The sequence below is a fragment of the Balaenoptera borealis genome (genome assembly GCF_965194805.1).
Source record: "Balaenoptera borealis genome assembly, chromosome: 5".
In the NCBI taxonomy this organism is placed as follows: Eukaryota; Metazoa; Chordata; class Mammalia; order Artiodactyla; family Balaenopteridae; genus Balaenoptera; species Balaenoptera borealis.
The window spans coordinates 122,610,768-122,636,012 of record NC_138862.1 but is presented as its reverse complement, the minus strand read 5'-3'; the positions used below and the strand labels follow the sequence as shown (position 1 = coordinate 122,636,012).

The window sequence follows — 25,245 nt, the reverse complement described above, 5'->3', positions numbered from 1 at the left end:
AAAAATTCACACATTATCAAAAATTTTAAAGGTCAATATCCCATTTCTTCTACTTTTTCATTTAGCTATTCTTAATCTCTTTTCTTATTCATCTTGTGTGTCTTTTTATCTTTATAATTAGCCTATGCTCAATTCTTTCTTGAGCGGGAGTGTGAAGAATGTACACAAAAAGGAAGATTTCTAATGATGTCATTTCTTTGGGTCTCTGAGTTGAATACCAATACCCCAGCCCTTGCCACTGATCTGAGTGACGACCACCCACAACATGGTTGAGGATATATTGTTCAATCCACCATGAGAATATTGTGCTCTTTCTACATGAAGATTTGCCACTGGCAACATACAGTATATTGAGCCCCAAACACTGTGAGCTGTGTTTGACTTCTTCCTGCCATCCCATTTCCTTGATGAAAGTGTTACAAACTAAAATGCCTAGTATTAAGGACATTACTCAGTGTTGTTTTATGATCAGCTATTTTACAATGTAATGCATAGAATATCAGGACAAATGCAAAACACTAGAGCCAAACCAGTATTCACTGAGAAAGGCTTTGCCTCAGTATTTCAGATTGAGAAGTTGAAGCATATGTTTGGAATAACACTTAGTTGTAAAGCTAGCTTGAAAATTTCCAGAGATTCTTTGCTTCATGTTATGTTACACCTAATAAACACTGTCATTTATGTTAGTGCATCTATCATATTTGAATTCCTTTGATAAACTTTCTGAATTAGATAATTTTGAATAATTTACTGTAATGGTACGACAGTAACCAGAACTTCTCAGAAAAAACTATTTTACCACCCTTACCCCACCTCCTATTTTTGAGGGAAAGTAATTTGAAGACTAGTTCAACTGATTTGCTATCTAACCTGACCAAACTCTTTGTTCAACTTTTCCTTTTGCTTTGAGGTCATCTCTTGTATAATACATGGAGGTAGGTTTTTCACAATTTAGAATGTAAAGAGGTATATATTTTTTCTTATGTATTTCAATCTGATTTTAAGTCTGATACAAGTATATAACACAACTTTATATTATATGTAAATAGTAATATTCAAACTCTTAATTTTTTGTTTTCCAGATGGTTAAAGAGTTCATTGATTTGACTGACAAAGAAAAAAATCACAATGAAGGGTTAAAAAGCATTTTAATTATGAAGAAGATTTTGAATTCAATTTCTGAACTATGGTGGATTGGATTATGGAAAGGCATTCAATAGAAGGTTTGAAGCTTAGAGTAGAACATTGTGCTAAACATGATAAGAAACTGGAACATGTGAAAGAGTCTTTATAAATCAGAGAAATCAATGAAAATGAGACAAAAATATATGACAACTGAATAATGCCATGTAATTAGAAAACAGCTGCCAAATGATTTTTTTTTTTTTTTTAAAGTGGGGTGTTTGGGCCCACGGCAGTTTCTTTTTTTTTTTTTTAATTTTTTTTTTTTTTAATAGCTACTTTATTTATTTATTTTTGGCTGTGTTGGGTCTTCGGTTCGTGCGAGGGCTTTCTCCAGTTGCGGCAAGCGGGGGCCACTCTTCATCGCGGTGCGCGGGCCTTTCACTATCGCGGCCCCTCCCGTTGCGGGGCACAGGCTCCAGATGCGCAGGCTCAGTAGTTGTGGCTCACGGGCCCAGCTACTCCGTGGCATGTGGGATCTTCCCAGACCAGGGCTCGAACCCGTGTCCCCTGCATTAGCAGACAGATTCTCAACCACTGCGCCACCAGGGAAGCCCCAGCTGCCAAATGATTTTTATGAAGGCACGAATATCACTAAATCAATAGCTGATGAAAATTAAGTTTGCTTGACTTGTTGCTTTGTAATGGAGAGTTAAAATGTAGTGAATGTAGATTGTCAGTGCTTGTATTGAACTCCAGAAAACTCTTATTTTACACCGATTAACTTTGTTGAGCTTCTTTTTCAGCAAGATTTATAAAGCCCCCTCCCTGAAGCCTCTTTGTATTGAAGCTACTGCACACCCTTGACAATATAAGTAAAATGTCAAAAATTATGAATGATTACAGTACGTGAATGTATTTCCCTTTGTTTCTAAGGAAGGCAATTTTATTTTCACATAAAAACCAGGCATGCATCAATCGATTCTGAATGAGAGTTTTAGCTTTGACTTACTTTGGTGGTTTGGAGCTAATTTTATTTTTGTTCCAAACTCTTTGGGTACTTCAGAGTTACCACACAAAGATCCCTCAGAAAGTTCTCTTGGGCTACATGTGTATTTTTGATGATATTCAGAATGAGTTTGTATGCAAAACAAATCATATTCAAATATCGAGGGAAAGACTCAGCTGTAGATATGCCCTAGAAGATCTTAATCAGTCTCTACTCTCTAGTTTAACCCTCCATTCCTTCTTACCACATAAATTTTTAGGCTTAATGAGAGTCAGTTCCACTTGTTCCAAAGTCTGTTTATCTTTGCTTTAAATTGGTATTTGTAATTGTTAATTTAACTACGTAGATTAAGTGTGACTATGAAAGAAAGAGTTGATGCTTTTCAAAACTAAGTTAAATATGTAGAAAAGACTTGGTAAAATTTAGTTGCATAGAAAATGCTACTAAATTAGTGGTGAGCAGGACAACTATAAAACGTTTAAATACAGAAAAATTCTTAACGTATATGCTTTGCTGTTGTCTTTAATTCTTGGCTCTGAACTAAAGACACAGAAATAGAAACTGGAAGTTCTGGTAGATATATTTTGGGTGTGCTTTGTGCAAGAAAGGCATCCGAGAACCCTAAGATTCAAAGAAAAAGCATTGAATCTTTATCAAAAAATGGCAAATGAATATGCATTTATGTAAGTGACGATTAAATGTTGGAGGTATTTGTATCATTTTAAAAGGATTCCTTGCTTTAACTGACTTTTCCATTAATTGACTGATGCTAATTTTGTTTTAGATAAAAGTGGTGCCTGTTTTTCTCTCTTTTAACACTTTTTTTGTATTTAATATTTCCATTTGATTATTTTTTACAACATCTTGTACCTGTTCCAAATTACTAATATTCTTCTTTATCTCTTTAAGGATACTAATTATGTGTATTTTAAACTGTTGGCTTGCCTTTTCCAATAGTTTTGCTTCTTGTGGTCTATGTCCAGATTTTGGTCTCTGTTTTAAGTGGTTGTGCTTATTGGGCATTTTGTTATTTTGGCCTGTGACCCCATATTTTCCTGGGGTCAATCCTGTCTGCCAATGTTATGAGGAAATGTTATGAGGGACACACACTAGAGTGTTCCTTCAGTGATTTTTAGGAGATGAGCAGGGATGAGCTCCAGGGTGGAGAAAGCCCTCAGCACCATCAAACTTTTGATCACCGCCCAAAAATGAATTGGTTTCACTCCTCTGGCAATTCCTCTGTCAGGGATTCACCCTTAAACCCTTAGAACATAGCAACACTGGGAAAAGGCAGTCTCTCTAGGTCATTTTCCATCATCCTGGGGGTTTGGAGGCACAGGAGATGGAGGACAGAGGATGCTCAAAGGCAGGGCAACTGGTCATCCTTCACTTTTATCAACTTCTTCACTGCCCAGATGCTACTTCCAGGGCTACCACAATGGATGCTCTAGGCTATTGCAATGAGGTGGGCGAAGATCACCCCAAAACAATAAGGGCAAGAGGCAAATGCAGAAGTTAAAATCTCTAACTGATTCTCTCTTCGGGTTCCTGCTTTCGCTCCTGTGCAGGTGTGGCCATCCTTCATACCACTTCGACCACCTCTGGCCTCTGGCCTCTGGCCTCTCCAGGTATTCTTATAGTTTTTATTACTTGCTTGGTTCCATGTTTTCTCTCAATTATGTAGTTTCTCCAGGTTTCATTTGGGAAGAAGGAGCCAGCAGCTGAAGCTAGTTTGCTATCTTGTGATCACTGAATTTTGTATTATTTTTAAAGTTAAAGTTACTGATTGAGAATGATAAATGGTATTGAAGTGTTCTCCTCCATAGGGGTTTCTGAGTTTAATTTGAGTCAAACTACTGAAAAGCCTGCTCAAGGCAAAACTGGGGATATGAGGTAGTCTATGGCCTATGCCCTTGGCCTCTCTGTGTGTGGCACTTCCTCCCTTTCCATGGGTGAGGAAATCATATATTTCAGACTTTTGGGGACCGACCTATTTTCATACACTTTGCTCTTTTGTCCCCATCTAAGTACTATTGTGCTTTTCTATCCTCTATTCTATTTTTGGTTTGGAAAACAAAGTTACTCTACCCTAAGAGATTTCATTCCTTGTACCCCTTATACTTCAGACGCCAAATATCCTAGAATCTTGACTTCTGGAAAATCAAACCGAAAATTCAGGAAAATGGGTAAGTCACAAACAAGCAATTTCTTAAAGAAGATATACAGATGACCCCAAAACTAATCTGTAAGTTTCAGAAGGGCACCTAGCACATTTGTTGTGTTTGTCACTGAACACCAACTCCCAGCAGAGAGCTTAGCATATCATAATGCTCAATAAATATCTATTGAATAAACAAAGTGAATAAAAAGGGAACTCTAAGGAATTGCCTGTGTCACTGTAAGTTTGCACAATCTTCCTTCATGGAAATTTAAGAAAATATAATAAAATTTATAAGATGTAAAACCTTGATCTGAACAATTCTACTTCTTGGAATTTTTCCTAAGTAAATAATGTGACAAGTATACATAGATTACATCAAGATGTTCATTGCTTAAAATAAAAAGATATGGAAGACAACCAAAACATACATCAAAAGAAGAATACTTAAACAATTTAAAAGGGATTACACTTCTGAAGGTTCACTGCCATGTATGATGTTTCCTATGGCTTTTTACCAGATACATTTTATCAGATAAAGGAAATTCTTCCCTTCTATATTTTGCCAGGAATTTTTAAAATAAATATTTGTTTAATCTTTCATATTCAATGCTTTTTCTAAATCTACTGAGATATTTTCTTTTCATTTGTTTATGTGGTAAATTATACTTACAATATTTTAATATTAGAGCATACTTACATTCCTGGGACAAACCCAGCTCAGTCATAATGTACTTTTGTTCTACATTGATGAATTTAGATTGCTGATATTGTTTTCACAATCTTTGTATCTATGTTCATAAGTGAGATTGGCATACATGTTTCATTTTTATTACTGCCATTGACTGGTTTTTATTTCAGGAGTATTATAATAGTGTCATTAAATGACTTGGGAAGCATTCCTCCTTTATCTTTTTTCTTAAAAGGTAAGTATAAAATTGAATGATCTGTTTCTTGAAAGTTAGATAGAACTCACCTATGGAACAATCTGGGCCTTGGTTTTTTTTGGTGAATGGATTTTTAGCAACTGATTCAATTTCTTTAATGATTATAGGTCTACTTAATTCTTTTTCCCCTTCAGACAGTTTTTTTTTTTTTGAGTATCACAATGTTTATTGATAGATACAAGTATATAAGATCAGGGCATGAACTTGACTTGATAAATTAAGTAGACTTAATTTCAATACTATAATAAGAGGGACCAATTCAAATTCTCACCATTTGTTTCACACCCACAAAGACCACTTCAAGGGCATTTACGATCTCTCAAAACTGATCAGTTTTGTGCAAGTAAACCACGTTTCTTTTAAAAAGACTTGTGCACTTGCCCAGGCTCAAGGATATTAAAATCTAGCACATAAAGCCCATTACTAGAGGTAGAAATACAGGCAATACACTATTACGGCAGCAACCATCAATTACAGTTAAGAATTTTTCTGTAACAACCAAATGGATAATCAAATATTGCAACAACTCAAGTATTACTGAGCAAAGTGCATTTCTACAGTATTCAGTGTTGCTATTCAGTTTTCTAACTTAAAACAGCCTATTGGGCTTCCCTGGTGGCGCAGTGGTTGAGAATCTGCCTGCCAATTCAGGGGATATGGGTTCGAGCCCTGGTCTGGGAAGATCCCACGTGCCGCGGAGCAACTAGGCCCGTGAGCCACAACTACTGAGCCTGCACGTCTGGAGCCTGTGCTCCGCAACAAGAGAGGCCGCGACAGTGAGAGGCCCGCGCACTGCAATGAAGAGTGGCCACAGCTCGCCACAACTAGAGAAAGCCCTCGCACAGAAACGAAGACCCAACACAGCCAAAAAAAAAAACAAAAAGGAAAACAGCCTATGATAACTGGCAGCAAAGAAGGTCCTTGCAATAGACTGCCTCTGCTTAACTTAATGTAATTATTGCATGCTGCTAATATACTATCTAAACATTAAAGATACTCCTAAAATATTTGATGGTAGACTATGATTAAGACATTACACAACAAAAAAACCTTATGCAGAAAGAAATCCTAACAGACGTGCTTCTGCTTTAAATATTGTGAAAATGCTACAGCGGAATGAATTTTCGTAGTGGTTAGGTCAAATGCAGTTACATCATAGCACCAGTATGTTTTGCACAATTTAAGGCTTTGGCTGGTTTTTTTAGTCAGCTTCTTCCTCTGATTCTTCTTCTTCAGCAGTTTCTAGCCAGGTTAGCCACTGATTCACCTGGAACAAAGGCTTGCCTTTCCCTGAAAACTCTTGGGTTATATCTTCTTTCCAAGCCAAGAAAGCTGCTTCTTCAATAATCTCCATGTCATAGAAGTGAACAAAATGTGAAGTAACATGCCTTTCAGGAAGTTGCTATTGTAGCAGTGCACCTGAAGAGCATAGAGGGCACTGACTTGTAGATCAGCATGATCATGAAGGAATTTCTGCATTACTGGCTTGAAGGAAAGAAGCAGTTGTTTTTCCTGCTCTAACTGTTCTTTGGAAGGAGCAGAGGAAGAATCTGTTTCATCACTGGGTTGGTTTACTTCACTAGAAACGTACTGTAAGAAGCTAGTCATTAAGATGTTCACAAATCCTTTATCTACATGAAGTTTGGGAGAGATGTTATCTTTAATCCACTTATATATGGTTTGAGGAGATGGATCCAACTTTATTTGCTTTAACAGTTCCTTCTCCAATTTGAGGAGTGGGAATAAGAAACTCAGTCCCTTTCCTTCCAAGATCTCCAATACGCGGTCCTTATTCTGGTAAATTTCTGGGAGCATTTTCTGCATATTGACCTTGCTTTGTTGGAAGAGCTCTGTTAACCATTCTTGAGCTTGTAATTTAGCTAGTTGCTGAAGACAAAGTAAGAAGAGAGGAAAATGGGTGCCACTTTCCAGTGGTTGAGCTAGTTCTGAAATGCTGCAGCTCCAAAATGATAGCACGAGCTGCAAACTGTGCTAAATATGATTTCACCAAGGGGATGTCAACCTCCAGTTTGGGGCATTGGTCCAATACATTCAGGAAAGCCTGCATGAAGTTGTCACTTGTGGCTGTCCCTTCCTGTTTGAGTAAACTGATCAAAGAACTTGCTTTTTCTTTATCTTCATCACTTCTGTCTAGTGGCAGGATGATTACTTTGCTTAACATCTCGGGGAGAAAACGTTTAGAAGCCCTCATCTCTCTTACACCATTGACAGCTTCGTTTCCATTTCCACTATTCAAATATTTGGTTACGACAGTTTTGGTTAATTTAAGCAGCTCTTCCTTTGATGGTGGTGGCTTTTTACTGGTCTTGGCAGGCTTTTCCTGAATAAGTGGTGGATTAGTTTTGAGACCAAGCTGAGGTGTCCGTCCCAGAGGTGGTGTTTGAGTGAGTGGTGGTTGTGCACTAGGAGAAATCATAGTTATCTGGCACTTGATTTTTATTCATTAGGAAAGACTGAGCAGGTCTCAGGCTAATCTCATTTGCATTAAGCTGTCCTTAGAAAACCGAGGTGGCATATCCTTCGACTGTCCTTGCAGCTGGGATAAGAGTCCCTGACTCTCATTATGGTAGAGCTGGCTTAGCCCCTGGTTTTCATAAACTTGCCTTCCATCTCCCCAAACTACGATTGTGTGGGAGGCATGATGTGTCCCCCATGGCCATTGAAGAGTTGATTTGAACGATGACGCCCCAGGGTGGGTGAAAATCTATCCTGGATAACTCCTGGACCAGTACCAACTCCGCTACCTGGCATTTGTCCAAACATGTCAGCAAGTCCTCCAAGTGCGTCCCTATCCATTTTCATCCTGGGTGGCATGAATGGTCCCTCCAGAAAGAAGTCACTTCTAATCCCTTGAGCCATAGGAGCAGGAATAAACACTCCTAGATCTTTTAATGCATCTTGACGGATTTGATTGATCGTCTTTGGTCCATTGTCAAGAAAAGCCTTGCAAGGAACTCAGTGGTGTTCTCTCAACTCTCCAGTATCCTGCAGCGGCAAGTCCTTACTTAACATCAAGGAGCACATTCGGGCAAAGTACTGATCCACTAAGGACTTGGCTTGTTCATGGTCTAACCTAGGTCCCACTGTCCTCATTATCTGACAGAGGCACTCTAAATCCTCTCCCATATCTTTGAGTTGGACTCTCTTCTTTTTTTCCAAAAATGTTTTGATGCACTTATGAAGGATAGATTCATGAATAAGATCAAGCTTTCCAAGTTCTCCAATGAATTTGATGTTCCCCAACATCTTGATCTTAGCAATGGCTCTCTGTTCCTCCTCCTCAGGGAGGAGGGGATTTTCATGCTTATCACAGACATCAACATTTCTGGTTCGGTTTTCAAATTCATCTTGTAATTTGGAAATTAGGAGGTGTCTGAATGTTGTGCTTTGCTTCTGTCCTGGTTGACCCTCTGCTGCTGGACCATCAAAGTTTGGTGCATCTTCTGCCAATCGCAGACATAGCTGAGCATACAGTGAGCTATATTTTGGCTCTTCTAGGGCTTTGTCCACAATCAGCAGTATGACCCCTTTAAGGATGAGTTTAGACTCTACACCCACATTGAGGAACTCAAGGCATAGCTTGTCAAACTTCTCAGGAGTAAGCTTATTTAGTATGCCTCTTACTTTCCTGAAGATTGTATGTCGTTCTTTTTTTTTTTAATTTTTTTTTTTTTTAAACTTTGGGTTTATTTATTTATTTATGGCTGTGTTGGGTCTTCGTTTCTGTGCGAGGGCTTTCTCTAGTTGCGGCAAGTGGGGGCCACTCTTCATCGCAGTGAGTGGGCCTCTTCACTATCGCGGCCTCTCTTGTTGCGGAGCACAGGCTCCAGACGCGCAGGCTCAGTAGTTGTGGCTCATGGGCCTAGTTGCTCCGCGGCATGTGGGATCTTCCCAGACCAGGGCTCGAACCCGTGTCCCCTGCATTGGCAGGCAGATTCTCAACCACTGCTCCACCAGGGAAGCCCACGTCGTTCTTTTTCATTTGCGGAGTTGTTTGCTGCGGAGTTGTCATCTCGTCTAGTGCTTGATGCAGGAATCCATTTCTGAGTGTTTTGCCTTGGGGTTTTCCCCAGGAACTCGCTGTTGCCAGCAGTCTTGGGGTAGTGCTGAGGTGCACCCTTACTTCCTCCTCCGCCCGAAGAAGCACTGAAATGAGAAGCACCCACTTCTACCATCACACTCTCCACTTTGGCAGCTTGACAATGAAGAATCTTCAAAAGAATAATATTAACGGATGGGGTGGGGAGAGAAGGGGATGGGAGAAATGAAAAACCTTCACAGAGAACTCAGCAGCTGCCACTGCAGCTGTCTCCTCAGGATCCGGTCATCCGGGACGGGGAAGGGAGGGGGAGGGGAACGGAAAACAAAAAACGGGGAGCCCCTTCAAACAGTTTTGGTAAGTTATATGGTTCTAGGAAACTGTCTTTTTCACCTAAGTTCTTAGATTTATTTGCATCAATTGTGCATGACATCTTCTTATCTTTTTAACCTCCACAGCACCTATGGTATTGTCCTCCTTTTCTTTTCTCACATTGTTAATTTTTGTTTTTTTTTTTTTTTTTTTTTGCCTTATCCAGATTGTCTATTTTGTTGGGTTTTTTCAAAGAAACAATTTTTTGGCTTTGTTGATCCTCTCTATTGTAGTTTTGCTATTTCTTTTCTTTCCTTTTTACTGCTTTTACCTTTATTTTTTACTTAATTTTGTTCTTTGGACTTGTTCCTTTTCTTAACTCTTAAACTGATATTTTTACTCATTAAATTTAAATTCTTTGTAGTTTTTAACATAAACATTAAAGGATATAAATGCTCTAATTTCATTTCAATACTACATTTAATTAGTTGCAAATTTTGATGTGCAGCTTTAATTGTATTTCTTTTGTAAAATTAAATACAATTAAACAAACAATACATAAATATGCTTGGAAATAACTAGAACATTTCAGATGATAGAGTCCCCTTTGACTATTCCTCCTGGTCCCTCCCACATCCATCCCATGTAGTCCATTTTTATCTAGAAAGGTATTCTCATTAAAATATATTTTTTGTACATGTTTTTCAAAAACAGTATTATTTTGAAAATATGCTGAAGGAAAATATAGTATCATTTAAAAAATTTGCTGGTTGTAGGTTTATACATGACTAATTTAATAGATACTACAAAATTGCCCTCTAAATTAGTATATTTTTTACCTTTACATGAGCAGTTTATTGGAATATCTGGTTCCCTAAAACCTTAAAACACCTAGCCTGGTCAACTCTTAAAAATTTTGTCAATCTCATGAATATTATTATCATTTTATTTGTCGCCCTGATTAATAGGGAGTTTGGGCAACTTCTCATGTTTATTGACCAATTGGAATTGCTGTTCAATGAATAGCCTATCTTTTTCTTTAACCATTTTCTTTAGATTTTTGTTTAAAATTATTCTTGTTATATATTGAGTAGACAATATGTAATATTTATAACTATGAAATATAAAAATAGATAATAAAACATATGCCTACACATTCCCCATACTGTTAAAGAAAAAGAACATGGCCTTTATACTTCAGAATTGCTCTCTGCTCTGCTCCTCTGTGATCCCATCCCTTCCTTTCTGTCTCTGTGGTAATCACTATCCTAAATTTTGTGTACCTTATGGCCTTGTTCTTTATACTTTTTCTGCAAATCTTAACATCTCTAAACAATATATTATTTTGTTGTTATGTTTTTCAAATTTATATAAATGAAATCACATTGAATATATTGCTCAATATTTTGTTTTTGAGATTCATCGTGTTGTTTTGCTATAGTTCTGATTCATTCATTTTCCCAGCTATATGATATAAGCAATGGAAATGCAGTTATCCATTCTACTGTTGATGAACATTTGGGTTGTTTCCAGTTCTTTGCTTTTACAAACGGTGGAGCTTTGACTATTCTTGTACCTGTCTCCTGATGCAGGTATGAAGCACTTAACCAGAGAGTATCTACTAGGAGTGGAACTGCTAGGTCAGAAGGGACATTGATCTTTTGCTTTACTGGTACTGTCAAATTGCTTCTCAAATTTACCCTCCCCCCAGCAATGTGTAAATGTTCCAGTTGCTCCACACTCTTGCCCAAACTAGGCACTCACTCATTCATTCATTCATTTATACATTCACACAACAAAAAGTTATTGAGGACTTACTAGTACCAGCCACTATTCTAGGTGCTGGAAATGCAGTAGTGAACACAACTGACAAAAACACTTGCCTTTTGGAACTTCAATTCTGTAGAGGAGACATTAAACAAGATAAACAACTAAAATATATAGCATATTAGTGATATGAACTAAGGTTAAAAAAATAAAGCAGGAAGGGAGATATAAAATGTCAAGGCTTTTTTTCTCCCTCCAAGGAGTTCACTCTGCTGCCAGGGAGGTGAGAGCCACAGCTGTTAGACAGCAGTCCTGATACTCTTGCCTGCAAGAATGAAAGCTAGAGTTAACGACCCCCCCTCCCCCCAGGAGAGGGCAAACCTGATGGAGAAATACTGAGAGGGAAAGTGCAGAGGTCAGAAATGATCTGACGTGCCACGTGGCCAAGACAGGAAGCTAAGTAGGAAAAAGTGGGGTTATTCAGTGTGTTGGCTGAACAACCCCCTTCTTCTCACTGACTTTGTCCCAGAAATTTCAATAGCTCCAGATTATTTTTGGCTTTTGGTTTCCCCTCACTGGAGGCTGAAAAATTATTATCAAGGTGGATGTTGAAATTTTAGATAGAGTCCAATGAAACTATTACTGACTTAAAGTAGAGACAAAGTAAAGACCTTAAAAAAAAGTGAAGATGCAAGCCAGGTAGACATTTGGAAGAGGGACAGCCCGATTAGAGCTAGCAGCAGCACAAAGGCTCTGAAGAATATCAAGGAACCTAGTGTGGTTGGAACAGAGAAGTAGAATGAAAGAGATCAGAATGAGAACAATGAACACGGTGATCTAGGAACTTGAAGGACTTAGTGAAGGATTTTGGCTTTTACTGGGGAAGATGAGAGGCACTGGAGGGTTTTGAGCAATACAGTGAGATGGTTCTGATTATGCTTTAACACCATCCTTCTTGCTACTGTGCTGCAAATAGAAGCCAGTGATGAAGCAGAAGGGCCAGTCTGATGGTCATTGTAATAGTCCAGGTGGGAGATGTCAGTGAACCTGGACTAGAGTGGCAGTGATGGGGCTGATGGGAGGAGAGAATATTCTGAATATATTTTTAAAATAGAAGTGAGATGATTTGCTGAAGGCCAAAGATGAAGTCAAAGGTGACACAAAGATTTTGGCCTAAACAAATAAAATAATCCTAATGAGGTTAATGCCTCTATGAGGTAGGAAGAATGAATAGACTCATTTAATAAATGAGGAAACCAAAGCCCAAAGAAGTACAGTAATTTGCCCAAGAGCAAATAGCTACATATGTGGACCTGGGATTTGAACCCAGCTAGGCTGACTCCAGAATCTGTACTCTTAACCACTCAATTATATTTTTCAATTTTTTTCAACCTGGTAGTTATGGTTTGAATTCCCCATGTGACCACTGATTTGAACATTTTGTGATATATTGATGACTATTAGGATTTCTTCTCATATGAAATATCAAATATCTTTGTCTAGTTTTCAAATCAATGGGTAGTTTATCTTTTTCTTATTGATTTGTAGGAATTCTTTATATATTCTGGAATATATGATCCTTTGGTAGTTATAAGACAAATTGCAAATATTTTCTCTTGTTTATGACTAGCCTTTCTCCTGTTTTTATGATGTCTTTTGATGAACAAATGTTCTTTATTTTAGTGAAGTCAAATAGATCAAACTTTTCCTTTATTTATTTTTTGTACTTTAGAAGTCTTCTGAAATAAAAGGAAAAATTAATCTATGCTGTTAGAGTCAAGATAGTGGTTACTCTTTTGGGGAAGAGCAGGGAAGTGACTGTAAGGGGCATTAGAGAGGTTTTTGAGGTGCTGATAATGCTTCTTGACCTGGGTGCTGTTTACACAGTTGAGTTCAGTTCACAAAAATTCAGCAAGCTGTGAACTTATATGTATTTCTCCTATGTATACTATAATACTTCAATTAAAATATTTTTAAGTTAAATCTGACAGTCCCTTCCTTTTAACTCATGAGTTTAGTCCATTTACAGTTTTGTTCACTATTATTGTATTTGATTTTATTTCTACTGTCTGCTTTCAAATTACTCTGACTTTTCTATGCTTTGGGGGTTTTGTTGTTGTTGTTGTTGTTCCCATTTCCTGCCTGCTTTTGTATTGATTGACTTTTTTCCTTCTTTATTTCCCACTGAGTTGGAAGTTATGCATTCTATTATAACATACATATCTTATGTAAAGTGAATTTCTGTTAGTATGCCCTTTCAATAACTTAAATTAAAATGCTTTGATCTGTTTGTGCCTCATTTTAATAATTTACTTTATTTTCTCATTTTTGTTTCCATCTTTTATTTCTTTAATATTTTAAATATAAATTTTTATAATCTTTACCCAATTATTTATTGTATCAAAATCTTGAGGTCTAGTTCTATTGTTTGCTATTCCTGCTGTCTCTCATGGTGGTTTGTTTCCTTGTGTGTTTTAAATTTTGATCTATGAGCTAATGGTGGAGTTTTAACAGAGGTGACATCTTTGTGGCCTTTGTCTAGAATGTGGCTTGCCAAAGATGCTTTGTTTTTGTTTTTGCCAGTTGTTCCAGGCATATTTCCAACCTGGACCACATTTTAAATTTATTTTTTAAGTTTGGGTATTGTGGATATCATAAGCAATATAAATTTAAACCATAAACTCTCATAAGGTCAAGCCTGAAGTCTAAATTTCTCAGGGGATACATCTTTCCCCATCTAGAACCCACCAATGTTTTCTGAGATATTGTAGATATAGTAGCTCACATGTAAGAACTATTTAGGAGACAAGTCTAGCCCAGAAATTAGACTTGAAAATAGTTTCAAATCATTATTTGTATCCTCTTAATTCAATTCCCATTTATTTCCAAATATTGGTTGACTGTTTGCCTTATGTTAAAGATGTGCTAGTCACTGGGGATACAATAAGAAATAAAACATAATTCTTATTTTCAAGGAAATAATAGTTGGATAGAGAAATTTACAGTCTTGTTACATAGAAATGGTCAAAACCTAGTATGTGCACCAGAAGTTCTCCCTTGTATGCCCATGACAGGTATTTAATTGGTCCCAGCTTTCTTTTCCATTGATTTTGGAAACAGCCATAAAACTCCACCTCTACATCATATTGTCAGTTCATCTGAGTCTTCATATATCATCCTTTCTTGTCTTTCCTGACCTAGAAGAAAGACCTGAAGCATCTAGTATTCCCTCCAATTATAACCAGCTTCCAAGGGCAGAAAAGACTGGGCACCAGGGTGGCATAGAAACAACCAGATCTAACAAGGATTTCCCTATGCTACTTTAACACTGCCCTGGATATTTACCTACACTGTGGCACAACCTTGCCACTTCATGCCATTATATTCACTACATTAGAAACTTATAAGAATGTAAGAAAGCATAAGTGAAAATATGCTTAAAAATTCAGTAAAACACAACCTAAAAGATTACCCTGAAAAATAGAAAAAAGGTAGTAGAAAGAAACAGGATCTGTAAAGTTTCTCATTAGGCCAACTTCCTGCCTCTCGTTACCCACAACTCCTGATTCTCATTGGGCCTGCCCGGATTTCATCTGGTTCTCAGGTCATTGCTTATTTTCATATGGGGGCTACATAACAGGGTCTCTTCTAGTCCCAGAATTCCATGGAGAGAAAAAGAGAAGAAGTCAATAATTAATGAACTGTCAGGGAGACACAGCTTCAACACGTCCTGAATCACGTAAAAATTCCTACTCTACAGCTCTTAGGCGTCACCAGCGAAAGGCCGGCATTTAACTTTTCTGAATGTATTTTCATATAATGCTTATCTCTGCTTCCAAAATGCACAATTTCATAAGGTAGGAAAAAATTGATATGTAAATTAAAATGAAAAATGTGGATAGGAGTGACTTATTTTTACTTTTCACAAAACTCAAACTTTGCTGAACTTCATATTTTTCTTAATTTTTAGAAAAACAAATGAATAAATTTTTAAAAACGCATATAATTAATTTTATCAAAACTCAAAGCTAACCCCAGTAATCACCCCTCCTAATAATTTGTACCTCTTAGGAACTGTTATACTTAATGTCGAGTCATAAAAAGAAAGTGTTGAGTTATAAAGACACAGCTTGAATCCCAGCTCTTTGGTTGCAAGCTGTGTGAACTTGAAAACTCGAAGCCTCAACATTATTCCATGTAGAATTGGAGAATTTAATACCTAGTGTGCAACATTGTTGTTATGTAAACCTTCCGGCAAACATGAGGGGCTCAATGAAGGGTAACTGTTATCATTATATTTTTCTGTAATCCCCTCAATGTCTAGCACATAGGGATTCTCAATTATTAATCGTTGAAAGACAACCAATCATGACAAGATTGTGTGTATTGTGTATATCTAAGGTAAGAAGGTAATGAGAAAGAAACAAAATATTTATGGTACATATATTTATTTTTACTTCTGCCACATAAGCTATGTAAAAAGAAGAAAGAGTTGAATATAGATGTCTCCCTTACCCAAGTCAAACAATGAAATCTAACAATAATGTTACATTTCTTTGATATGCTGAAAGGACATGATATTGGGGGTCCTTTTTTTTTTTTCTTCTTTTTTTGGCCTCACCGTGTGGCTTGCGGGATCTGAGCTCCCCGACCAGGGATGGAACCCTGGGCCCACAGCAGTGAAAGTGCCAGGTCCTAACCACTGGACCACTAGGGAATTCCCTGGGTGGTCCAGGGAATGGATGCCTTAGCAGAGCAGATGCAAGACTGAAAAGGGAAGACCAGAAAGGAGGAGGAAGATCAGGAGAGGACTGACTGTCTCAGAGGAACCAAGTAAAGAGGTGGATTGAAGAATGTATCTGTTGTCTATGGTGAAAAACACTGTGCTGAGGAGAAATAGCTAGAAGGGATGGAGAGGTTGAAGACACAGGGGGGAAGAAGATGACACAAGTCCCTGAGGAGATCCAAGTCCCTGCTCTCACAGGAGAGGAAAAGGATAGAGGCTGAACTGAGATGAGGGATCAAGGTTAATAGATTCCCCATCCAACTAATAGTCTCAGGTATCACAGTCAAGCTGAAGGCAAGGGTGGCATGGGATTGGAGAATGTGCAGAAAGAGGAGAAAGTGGATCAGCTTTAATAATCAGGGAAGAATGTGTGGTGGCCACATTGTTTCTTCATACGTATATAGTTGTTTCGAAAATGCTTGACTGTACTAAAATCAGTTTTTGCATATATTTTTTGAAACAAGACCATAGAATTCTACTTATACTAATCGTTTGGGTTTCCAGAGTGCCCATCATTATGACCAATTAATGGAATTAGATTTCTTGAGATCTATATCCTTACTCAACCAAGATGAACAAAGTATACTGAATGCTATACAGATGTCAAAAGAAATTGTCAGCCTAGGCAAAATATGGCTACCTGTTCTAAAAAATGCTAGCTAAAGGAGGATGCAGTTAAGGAACTGGTTCTTATATTTTTAAGGCTTTTGAAAATGTCATTTCTCTATTTTTATATTGTTTAAATTCACACAAATCCATTATGAAAAAGACCTCATCTTGCATAGTAAGGACAGAGTTCCAATAAGTGTCGATTATATGCTAGTGTCCCTGCGTGAAGTTAAATATTATTTCTCCCATTTCCCAGAGGAAGCCTCTGTGGCTCAGATTGTTGAGTGACATATTTAAGATCACACAGCAAGTGACAAGTAAGGACCCTGGCTCTGTCAGCTTAGTGATGGATGCTCTCTCTAGAATGCTGAAGTAGCATATGAATCTCGTCCTTCAAATCTCCCTACCATCTTCTCTTTGCTCTGTGAGTCTCTTGGGGAACCATTTCTTCTTTTACTTTAGGAATTAGCATTCAAACGTCATTACAACCTTAAGAGCATATTTCTGGGTCTGTAATGAAGAACAATTTTATCCCTTTAAAACATACCCTTTCACTTAGATGGTGTCAACAAATTGTTGTGGCATCTGATTTAATCTGATATATAAATAAGAAAGAATGAAATGATAAAAATCCACAGGTTGTGAGAGAAGAAAAGTAGGTGGATCTAGATACATCTATTTGGCCAGTAATGACAAAACAAAGAAGACTTAGAATTAATGGGAGATGCTTAGTTTGTAACTGTCAAGTAGATGGTGCAGGATACAAAATTGTACACACACAGTTTATTCCTGACTAAATTAAAATAGCTAAGAAAGACTAGCAGAAAAAAATGCCAAGTTCAGGTAATATGCAATGAATTCTTAGCATACATTTGTAAATCCTGGAATTGTGGGTAAATAAAATACCTATTAGTTGTTCTGATCAGGAGTGGAGAAACTGTGTTGGTTCTTTGGAAATACAATGATATTCTAAAAGACAAAGAGAAGTGATGATTTGAAAGAAAAGCAGTTTGCAACAGATCAGCAAAAAAAAAAAAAAAAAAAGCCAAAGTATTAGCAGTTACAGTGGTTGCTTTTAGGCAGTAAGATTTTCTTTTACTCTCATTATTCTGTTTTATATTTACTGGTATACTACAAGAATTATGTTATTTTTATAAATAGAAAAAATAACAGAGTTCAAAGCCATTACCAAAAGCTTTTGGCAGGTGCCTTTGAAGTCTGGGTCTTTTAAGTCCACAGGGGGAACGACAGCAAACCATCAAACCACAGAATCCCTGCTTGTATGGGGCAGGGAGTGACAAAGCAGTCACCAGAAGCGCCACAAGGAAAAGTCTCTTGGGCTTGTTGTCTTGTTCTAAGGAATAGCCCGAACGCAGGTCTACACAGGATTGTTTCAATTCACCTGTCATGGTGGCGAGGACGTGAGCAGCCACCCAGAAATGCTTGGGAGGAGGCTGCCCTGTGGGCACGCAGTAATCAAAGAAAACAGGCAGTAATCGTCCAGCAGTTCCAGCTGCCTTTAATGTAACTCCAAGCTAATATACTTACTTCCTGTATTTTAGCATCTACACTGGGTTTAAAGAAACGGATCTGCCAATAATCTAAGAGAACAAAGGCCCCTCTGAGCCCACACACGCCCCTCCCCAGCACTGTATACTGCCCCCTCGCAGCTGTGCTCACCTCCAGCAATCAGTTCCATTTCTAAGGAGACAGAACAATTTATTCAGCTTCAGTGTGCTGAGAGGAAAACCTCCTATTCTCTAATATTAATTCTTGAAGCAGATTCAAAAACAATTTTTGTTCCTTGCCAAGGTTTGGGGCTTTGAAAGATATTAATGTAGACAGTCTTTGAAATATTAGGAGTTGGCAGCCATTGTAAGGATCTTGAACTTAGCAAGGAAGTCTCAGTGCAAAGTATATGCTATCTTATGTGTTGAAATATATATCAAGCTTCCTGTGCGGTGAGGGGCTTGGGCACCCTCGCGGAACTATGGACGCGGACGTGGACAATTGTTGCATTCATTTCAAGCAGATCTACCCCGTATTAGGGACCAGGGTTATTTGGGGAGATGTTTTCTTATTTTAAAGTAGGTTTTTACATTTCCAGTTCTGAAACTCCTTCCGTGCAGTTTTAGGCAAATCTACTTGGAATGCACAAAAATATACCCAGAACAGCGATGACCTGTTTCCCCTTCACAGATTTAACATTTTCATTTTTGTTTTTGCTTTTCAGCATTTTTCATAGATAGCATGAAATATGTTCTGGCGTTCCTTTTTACGCCTTAACATAAGATTAATACACTATCATTTTAACTAAACATATTAGCCGTATTGGAGCACAGTAGGATCCAGTACAGTGAAAAGTATTTAATTGACACTTGACAAAACTTGACAACTTGTGTCTTTTCATTGTTAGCATTTTCTATCGGTTCAGGAGAGTGAAAATCAGGGAACATGGTCACAAGGCTGATGTAACTGGATTAGGATGATTGTTTTCATCTAATTGACTAGTTGTCTTGGTGCCACACACTATATGCTGAGCGCTATTGCATCAGAATTTGCCGGCTCTCATATGATGAAAGCAATCCTAGAGACTCCCTGCCCCAGCCCACCTTCTGACTTATCTTTCTAAAACACAGTGTGCTCCTGCCGTTGCCCATCAACTTTAGCTGGCTCCTAACTGTCTGTCAAATAAAAGCCAAACTGCTTAGCATGACTTTTAAGACTCAACCCTCTCCAAGATCTAGCACCAGGCCCATCTCCTGATGCTTAGCCCTCCTCCTCTCTGCCCCTTAGTAGTGGGAGCAGAGCCAAGGGGTGGTATGGGCCACATATGAAACTGTTTTGCAGGGAGTGGTGGTCCAGGCAGAGGGGAGGGACAGGCTTAGAGGACAGAGAGTGGCACCTCATGTTAAGAGCCGGGCATGTGCACCTGGGACAAGGTGACGAGAATGCCACCAGGTTGGGGCTAGGCAGTGGCATGACCAAGGCTAAGTGGTTGTAACGAAAGTAAATATCCAGGGCATGGAAGTGGGAGGGGAAAAAAAGAAGACTAATGCCGGAGAGGGATGGAGAAAACTATATCCATTCCTTTCCCTCAGAAACCACTTTCATCGGCAGACTTCGCAGAAACCATAGACACCCAAGGAAGGGAGAAGTGAATATTTCTCCTTTGAGCACTAACTTTGGGTTCAGATTCTTTGGGCTCAGCTCCCTGCTCCACCACTGCAGGCTCTGTGACCCCACTCAGGCAACTTTGCTTTTCTGTGCCTCCTTTTACCCACTGGTAAAATGGAGATAAGAAGAGTTCCTACCTCATAGAATTATTGGAAGGATTAAACAAATTAACTGAGGTGTCTGCATATGGTGGGTCTTCAATAACTCTAACTGATGATTATATTTTTCTGATAAATTTGGACATTTTTTTCTTTACACATTTAGGAAATAAGAAATCACAGAAAGCAGAATTTGACTGTAGTGTACTGACTAGGGTGACCAACTAGTCTCAGTTTGCTGGGGTCTTTTCCTGTTGCAGCACTGAAATCTCACACCCTGGGAGCCCCTCAGTGCTGGGCTAACCAGGACCATTGGTTGGTCACCTAGTAATGAGTGTGGGAACTCTTTGCAAACAGAATGCCCAGCTGCTTAGCAGCATGGTATTAGTTGAATCATACGAAATTGCCATTTCTGTAGTTGAAAACATCAAATAGCCACAGTTTCATATGGTCCAACATAGTAAAAAGTCCTAACATGGCTAGGAGTGGGTAAGGAGAAGAAGGTGCCTTCTATACTTTAACTTGTGCCTTTAGCTTAAAAGAAATAAAAGGCAACAAAGATTTCTTGAGTATTTACTATGTGGTAAAATCAGGACTTTACTTTGGTTAATCTTCATGATTCATAAGTGGGGAAAATCAACAACATGAAACAATGGAAATATAGAGCCAGAAAGAGCATTAACCTGAAAGGAAAAGAAAAAAAGCCTGAAGGAGAACATGTGCATCCTAAAGATGAGGAGAGAGCCAGGGCCATGGTGGGAGGAGAGAGAGCGTCTGAACAGGGTGCAGTGACCCTTGGGGGAACCTAACTCGTTGAGGTTCAGATCCAGAAGCCTCTGGAGCAACAATCACAGTATCTCACTCCAGGGTGGGAAATGCCTTTCTGGAAGGAAGTCAACCTTCCATGGCCTAAACCACAACACTGAGATAGTTAAGAAAAACATAAGTTAAACTTAAAAGAATTGTTTTTTATAAAAACACAGGAGGGAGAAAAAGTCCAAGTTCATTGGCTTTTGGAAAAGACCTAGAGGATTTCTTATTCATCTGAAGCATTTTGGCCCCATTTCTACTAAAAAATTTTAATTGTTTTTGATATGTAATCCTCTCTAGGGGTTTGGATAAAACAAGGGCACTATGAAGTTTTGTTTGGGGAATGTCATCCCATAAAAGGGTCTGTGAGTGGATTTTGGAAGGATCCAACACTGTTTTGTTGGATAGTTTTATATATTGGATGAACTGAACACACTAGAGCAGGGATTTTTAACTCTTAAGAAAACTCGAAGTACATTTTAACAGAGAAGAAAATAGAAGTCGTAGCTTTCAATTCCAAGGACTCTGTGACCTATGAATGGTTACTGGCTTCAAGGGAGAGACTGAGATTTATATAAAGTATTTGATATTTATATAAATTTGTATAGTATTTATAAAGTATAAAGTAGTTGATATATATTAAAAAGTGAAGAATTCACAAATGGAAGCCTAAAAAAATTGGACATTATATCTGATGCTGTATTTTTAGCTAATTTCTCAAAAGAAAAGTCTGTCCAAGGAGTGCCTTACTTCGTTTTAAATTTATGATGGGAGGAAGGGATGCCACCCCCCATGACTCCAGGATGGAGGAGTGAGAATGAGAAATCTGGGGTCGTGCTTGCCAAGAGTCTAGCCTGAGTATCACCTGTTCTTAGAGCCTGGAAGGCAGCTGCAGCCTCGTTTAAGCTTTATGGTTTATTTCAGCCTGCATTTATTGAGTCTGTGACACACACTGTGCAAGCAGAAGGGAAGGAATACCTGCCTTTGAGGAATGGAGAGGTTTGTGGCTAATAAACAAGATGTGGCACCTAAGCAACTGAATTATCATGGTTGGTAGAATATCCAAGTTATTTTATCTGGTCAAGGTTTTCCCTTACTGACCAGATGGAAAAATGCCCATGCATTTTCTCAAGTGTGTCAGAAGTCTTGAAAACACTATCCAAATAGTTGTTGCAGCACACAGCAAACAGAGACAAGAATCAGGCAGCTAAAGGGCGGATATGGCCTCTCACTGCTCTGTCAAGACATGCATTCCCCACTACCTGTTTTCTGATCTAACCAGCTTCAGATTGGTTGCTACTCTACCTAAATTCATTGAAAAATTGCTATAATGTGATCCATCATTTGCCTATGTCAACTGAGCTTCTTTTAGCATTTTAAATTTGACTTCATGGAATAAGATAATTCTATCACAGATCAGAAGCTTGAACTGCAAGGTGTAATTATGAGTCCTAATTCTAGCACTCAGAAAACAAATAAAACAAAACAAAACCAAAATAACCAAAACCAAACCTAACATGCATATAAGTGCCACAAACGCTGTAAAAATGAGTGTGTGAAAACTTATTTAATCCTCACCACAATTCTATTCGTTCGTCAACAGCTATTTGGTGAACTCTGTTACAGATTCTGATGCCGTGAAGTAGAAGCTATCATTATCCCCATTCATGAATGAACCTGATTCACCCCCTCAGGCCTCCTTTTGGGTATCCTGGCCTCACCGACCTCTTGAGATTTTTGAATGCTCTCTTGGCAAGGAAAGCAAACTGCAATCCCCAAACTTCCTCTTTCCTGAGAGTTCTGCTCTGGACTCTCCTGAGCCCACAGTGGATTCAGCTGAGTTTAACTTATTTGATTCTCTTCAAAAGAGTAGCAAGGGCTCCTTTTCTTGTCCTTGGGGATTGGGACTCAGATGAGGGAATGAAAGAACCCACACCACAAGTGGTCCACAGTCCGTCCTCCTGCTGGAAGTGCAGTAAACCAGGGAGGAGATGACATGTGGGAAGCTTGTCTGAAAAATCTTTCGAAAAGAGGCAGTCTATGCAAACCTTCCTTCACTGGGTTCCTTCTCATTTCCTCTTTATAGCTTAACTCTCTATAAAATACAAAATGTGGGTGCAGATGATGAGAAATGGTAGGAAAAAACAAGACCAAATGATCTAGGTAATTGTTACTCAGCGTATATCCACAAGCCTCATTTTAATGAAGGATATCTATATCGTGGCCTGGAACATTGCCCATGACATAGTAAGTTAAAAAATAGTAAAAAGTAAAAGAAAGAATCTTTGGTGTAGGGAGATACCACAAGTGCATGAGCAGACCCAGGCCAAGAGCCCAGGTCTCCCATGTCCAGTGTCAATTGCCCTACCTTCCCTGCTTCCCAGATGCCAAGGTTGTGTGAAGACTGACTTGGAGACACACAGTATAATTCAGTACTTGTATTCTCTCGCTTCTGGCAGGCATTGTGCAGGTGTTAATAATTCAATAAGTCATGGCTCTAACCCAGCAGAGGATGCTTTGAAAAGGACAAACACACTGAAATCTGGGAAAGTGCAGTAAGTGAGGCTAAACAGGTAGAAGTAGTCAGATATATGAGCATACCACATGCAAAACATAGCAAAGCTGACCTTTGTTGTGTTACTGATGCATAACCATGAAAAAAACCCTACATCTTTAAATATCATATATCTTCGAATCATCTGGAGGTAGAGGTATGTTAAAAATGTATCTGAGAGAGAGAGAAAAATAATTCAAACAGACCATTGTAGCCAACGTGCCTTTGCCAAGGAAAGGTCTTTGTAGCTAAAGTGAAATGGCATTTCTTTTTTAATGAGGTGAACATTTGTGAAGAGCTATTATGCATATTTTTCAAAAAATAATAGCATAGATCTCTCCTGTAAAGCAATAAATGTTGGGTTTAGTCCACCTAACCTATTGTCTAAAATATAATGCAATTTTTAACATAAGCATCTACGAATAAATTGTGTTATATATTGCAAGTTGGAACAATTCACAAAGCTATAGCAAAAAGCTTTTCTTATTAAAGATTTCATATGGTAAAAACTGAGTGTAATAATTATCTTGCCCAGATTTCACTTAAAAAAAAAACCCAAACTGTTATGTTTGTGGGAAGAAAGCCCATATCTTACACATTGAAAATTAAATCAGTTGTCAGATGATACTTTGAAACTAAAGACCAGCTCATAGTAATTAAAAGAATAATGTTTCAAGAATCAAGTAAATCTGAAAGTCAATAAAACACAAAAATAATTTATTGGTGCTTTTAAACACTTGAAAATAAATTCTAAAAAATTATTTTAAATGATGTGTAACTTCTGAGCAGCAGAACCACAAATCAAATCATCTCTCTGTTCACCTAGTTCAAAGTTTGAAAGGTAAAGCGTGACTTTTTGAAGTTGACTGACCATAAAATGTGAATTTTTTAACTGGATTTCTCAATATTCCTGTGGTAACAGATTTCTCCAGGAGCCCACTGCATTTGGGCACCTCTCCCAGAACCCTGGAACTACTCCCCCAGGGTCAGGCAATGATGTGTTTTGGATGCAGGTGCTGGGCATGTTTTAGCAGGGGGATCATTTGTTCACATTAAAGATCATGGGTTTATTTACGGACCCCAGACTCTTTTGGTCCACAGAGCTCGGGTTTACTCCCAGGGCGGAGCTAGGGGTCCTGGCATCCCTCTGAGTCTTTTGTGCTGACCAGCAGGGTAGATTTAAGTGTTTCTTTATCAACCCTGGTGGTTGCTTGGCTTGACATTTGGAAACTGGTGGAAGAGCTGGGATGCTGGACAGTGGGATCAGAAAAACATATTTAGAATAAATAAGTTTGGCATGAGGTTTTCTTTGAACTGCAACCCTTAAGTCATTGGGAAACTAATGGTACAACTAACATTTTACTTAAAAAAAAAAAGGCTTATAAAAGTCACTTTTGTGTTCTGTGGCATAAGCTGAAGCTTCTGTTGCAATTTAAAACCAAAAAGCATTTTCTTTTCAAATGGAATTTCTAGGTTGAGGGAGGCCTTTTAAAAAATGATAGAAAAAGAAGCTTTGATTGCATAAATCGTTAAATCATTAGACTATTCGGATGAACAATAGAAATGAAATCATCTCTCTTTTAAAAGCAGATCTGAAGTTTAACTCCTGTAGGTTACCACTTAAATCATCATAATAAATCACAACCAAGGAAAACACTTAGGAAAGAATCAATCACTTAAAAGCACTTAAAAGTGCTGAGAAGGCATAGAATATATACATTCAAGTCAAAGTAAAATTAAGATACTGATGAACATAGAGATTGGAGCAAGTCTTAAGGCAGCTTAGAAGACTTTAGTGTTCTGTCATAGAAGTTTCTACATCACAAAATCCACTAG

General features: G+C 38.2%; 1 protein-coding gene and 1 pseudogene across 2 annotated transcripts in view; both read right to left on the bottom strand.

Moving 5' to 3' along the window:
- The window catches only part of SLC9A9 (solute carrier family 9 member A9), a 555,669-nt gene that overhangs the window by 228,718 nt on the left and 301,706 nt on the right, over positions 1–25,245 (bottom strand). The window lies entirely within an intron of this gene.
- LOC309629425 (eukaryotic translation initiation factor 4 gamma 2-like) lies at positions 1,470–11,465 on the bottom strand (annotated as a pseudogene). The gene is made up of 3 exons (XR_014249503.1): positions 9,225–11,465; positions 6,130–8,904; positions 1,470–5,835 (listed from the first exon to the last, which is right to left on the bottom strand). The product of XR_014249503.1 is annotated as a eukaryotic translation initiation factor 4 gamma 2-like (transcript).